We start from the raw sequence: 2,500 nt of genomic DNA, 5'->3' as shown, positions 1-2,500 counted from the left end.
ACTTTCGTTTTCCTTTCCATCACTACACGCATTAGACATATTAAGATCAAAATGAAGTCTGCCCCCGGTGAGGCTCGAACTCACGGCCTTCAGATTATGAGACTGACGCGCTGCCTACTGCGCTACGGAGGCTTGGTGATCTCTGTTGCACAATTTGGAAGCAGTATTGGCCAATTACGGCACATACCATGGCTTAAAAATTCAGCTCTGCGTCAGCCGGGAATCGAACCCGGGTCAACTGCTTGGAAGGCAGCTATGCTCACCACTATACCACTGACGCTTCTTCATGACATGGGCTCCCACAATACCATCCGCCAGTTCCAAATTCAAAGTCACGATGTGACAGGGAAAGGAAAAAATTGTCACTGCCGTGACCAGGATTCGAACCTGGGTTACTGCGGCCACAACGCAGGGTCCTAACCACTAGACGATCACGGCTAGAGACAGTGACAAAGGCACAAATGTTCTAGTGTACATACCACAAAGGCCAGCCTTTTCCGTGATTTCATAACATCCCACCTTAGTTGGCACTATACCACAGAGTTTCCGTGGTGTAGCGGTTATCACATCTGCCTAACACGCAGAAGGTCTCCGGTTCGATCCCGGACGGAAACATGATCCCACGTGGTCTAACGGCTAGGATATCTGGCTTTCACCCAGAAGGCCCGGGTTTAACTCCCGGCGTGGGAAATCTTTTTCTTCTCTAAAAACTGCTGAACCACCAGGATCTCATTCTTTCATGCAAACATCAAGGGCTTCCCAAGTTTCGGCCTGACTCCTCCTAGTTGACGAGGTGGCCGAGTGGTTAAGGCGTTGGACTGCTAATCCAATGGGCTCTGCCCGCGTGGGTTCGAATCCCATCCTCGTCGGAAGTTTTGTTCAATTATTGCCTTTTCTTCTCTCGAGAAATTCGATGCTATACCAACTCAACTACACTTGGACAAGCGCACAAGAGGGGGGAAAAAAGTTTTCCGTTACCGGGAATCGAACCCGGGCCTGCTGGGTGAGAGCCAGCTATCCTAACCACTAGACCATAACGGAAGGATGTATGATGTGTTTAGCAGTGCAAACTTAAACAAAGCATTTTCCAAACTGGCTTTCTCAATTGTACAATTATTTAACCATGTTGGCATATTTCTCAATTATTTCGATACCAGCATCATCAACTTGCCTCCGTGGCGCAATCGGCTAGCGCGTTCGGCTGTTAACCGAAAGGTTGGTGGTTCGAGCCCACCCGGGGGCGCAGACACCTTTTTCTTGTTGAGCGTAGCAATCAACGTGAACAAAACATAAGTATTGGCAGCTAAACAAACATATTGTCCATGTATCTGTGTATGCAATGTCATGCCATGTGTCTCAGTCATACACATTTAGTCTGTTCAAAGATAAAAATCCGATCTCGGCAGGATTCGAACCTGCAATCTTCTGATCCGTAGTCAGACGCGTTATCCGTTGCGCCACGAGACCCTGTAGTACACCGTTGGGACAGATCCATACCACATTTGCTACAACTCAATATTTCAAACAAAGAATTTGCCTCTCTACCAGCAAGGTTCCTTAGTGTAGTGGTTATCACGTGTCCTTCACACGGACAAGGTCGCCGGTTCGATCCCGGCAGGAACCAAACAGTCTGTTTTTTCTTCTTCTTTCTTGAAGGTCCTCGTTCAAAGGTGAGTCTCCTTCCGCAGGCATGTCAAATAAATACCCACACGCACTGTTACCACTCAACAGCTGGCTCGTTGGTCTAGGGGTATGATTCTCGCTAGGGTGCGAGAGGTCCCGGGTTCAAATCCCGGACAAGCCCACTTGCTTTTTGGATTGGTCATGTTTGGCCCTAATTTCAGGGTTTCTGCAAATATGTTCCAGTTGTTTTACCTTTTTCTTTTCAATGGGAAAACGATTGGAAAACTGTACGTGCATCTTGACATCGCTAGATGTGAAGGTCCTATGGTGTAATGGTTAGCACTCTGGACTCTGAATCCAGCGATCCGAGTTCAAATCTCGGTAGGACCTGTCTCTTTTTCTGTTTGTTCGTTTGTTTTCGTCTGTCAGGCCACTTTTTCTTTTTGAAATGCTATGCTGCTGCGTTTCCGCTTGGGTCGCCAAGAACATAGCACAGGCCGTGATAGCTCAGTTGGGAGAGCGTTAGACTGAAGATCTAAAGGTCCCCGGTTCGATCCCGGGTCGCGGCATTTTGTTGAACTGTTTGTTTCGCTTCATTTTTCCTGTATCTTGGGCAAAATGTGAGCAGTGAAATCTTTCAGAGGCCTTCTTTTGACAGTTGGGTTGGTCAAAAAAAGTTGAGGCACCACCGAGATTCGAACTCGGGATCTCCTGTTTACTAGACAGGCGCTTTAACCAACTAAGCCATGGCGCCCTTTCTGCTGGTGGGTCCATGAGTGTGCACCTCATACTCGTTGCAGCTAAGTGGGAAACACACCAAAAGGAATGGTCGCCCAACGTGGGGCTCGAACCCACGACCCTGAGATTAAGAGTCTCA

General features: G+C 48.1%; 13 non-coding genes across 13 annotated transcripts in view; 6 read left to right on the top strand and 7 right to left on the bottom strand.

Annotated features, from left to right (window-relative positions):
* Nucleotides 1-59: 59 nt before the first annotated feature.
* On the bottom strand, nt 60-132 carry TRNAM-CAU (transfer RNA methionine (anticodon CAU)). Its single transcript has one exon. It is a non-coding gene; the product is annotated as a tRNA-Met (tRNA).
* A 76-nt stretch (nt 133-208) lies between these two features.
* TRNAG-UCC (transfer RNA glycine (anticodon UCC)) lies at nt 209-280 on the bottom strand. Its single transcript has one exon. It is a non-coding gene; the product is annotated as a tRNA-Gly (tRNA).
* Nucleotides 281-366: 86 nt separating this feature from the next.
* Nucleotides 367-438, bottom strand: TRNAH-GUG (transfer RNA histidin (anticodon GUG)). Its single transcript has one exon. It is a non-coding gene; the product is annotated as a tRNA-His (tRNA).
* Nucleotides 439-542: 104 nt separating this feature from the next.
* On the top strand, nt 543-615 carry TRNAV-AAC (transfer RNA valine (anticodon AAC)). The gene has a single exon. It is a non-coding gene; the product is annotated as a tRNA-Val (tRNA).
* A 172-nt stretch (nt 616-787) lies between these two features.
* Nucleotides 788-869, top strand: TRNAS-GCU (transfer RNA serine (anticodon GCU)). The gene has a single exon. It is a non-coding gene; the product is annotated as a tRNA-Ser (tRNA).
* Nucleotides 870-969: 100 nt separating this feature from the next.
* Nucleotides 970-1,041, bottom strand: TRNAE-CUC (transfer RNA glutamic acid (anticodon CUC)). Its single transcript has one exon. It is a non-coding gene; the product is annotated as a tRNA-Glu (tRNA).
* A 128-nt stretch (nt 1,042-1,169) lies between these two features.
* Nucleotides 1,170-1,243, top strand: TRNAN-GUU (transfer RNA asparagine (anticodon GUU)). The gene has a single exon. It is a non-coding gene; the product is annotated as a tRNA-Asn (tRNA).
* Nucleotides 1,244-1,394: 151 nt separating this feature from the next.
* TRNAR-ACG (transfer RNA arginine (anticodon ACG)) lies at nt 1,395-1,467 on the bottom strand. The gene has a single exon. It is a non-coding gene; the product is annotated as a tRNA-Arg (tRNA).
* Nucleotides 1,468-1,551: 84 nt separating this feature from the next.
* Nucleotides 1,552-1,624, top strand: TRNAV-CAC (transfer RNA valine (anticodon CAC)). The gene has a single exon. It is a non-coding gene; the product is annotated as a tRNA-Val (tRNA).
* A 317-nt stretch (nt 1,625-1,941) lies between these two features.
* On the top strand, nt 1,942-2,013 carry TRNAQ-CUG (transfer RNA glutamine (anticodon CUG)). Its single transcript has one exon. It is a non-coding gene; the product is annotated as a tRNA-Gln (tRNA).
* A 106-nt stretch (nt 2,014-2,119) lies between these two features.
* Nucleotides 2,120-2,192, top strand: TRNAF-GAA (transfer RNA phenylalanine (anticodon GAA)). The gene has a single exon. It is a non-coding gene; the product is annotated as a tRNA-Phe (tRNA).
* A 111-nt stretch (nt 2,193-2,303) lies between these two features.
* On the bottom strand, nt 2,304-2,377 carry TRNAT-AGU (transfer RNA threonine (anticodon AGU)). Its single transcript has one exon. It is a non-coding gene; the product is annotated as a tRNA-Thr (tRNA).
* Nucleotides 2,378-2,453: 76 nt separating this feature from the next.
* TRNAK-CUU (transfer RNA lysine (anticodon CUU)) overlaps nt 2,454-2,500 on the bottom strand; it is a 73-nt gene continuing 26 nt past the window's right edge. Inside the window, exon 1 of the tRNA in view lies at nt 2,454-2,500. This exon is cut by the window's right edge and continues 26 nt beyond it. This is a non-coding gene — a tRNA (tRNA-Lys).

This window comes from Acartia tonsa, unplaced genomic scaffold, assembly GCF_053477335.1.
Source record: "Acartia tonsa isolate MP-2025a unplaced genomic scaffold, ASM5347733v1 sca3, whole genome shotgun sequence".
NCBI lineage: Eukaryota > Metazoa > Arthropoda > Copepoda > Calanoida > Acartiidae > Acartia > Acartia tonsa.
Note: the sequence above shows the minus strand (reverse complement) of the source record. Positions and strands in the feature narration are given on the sequence as shown.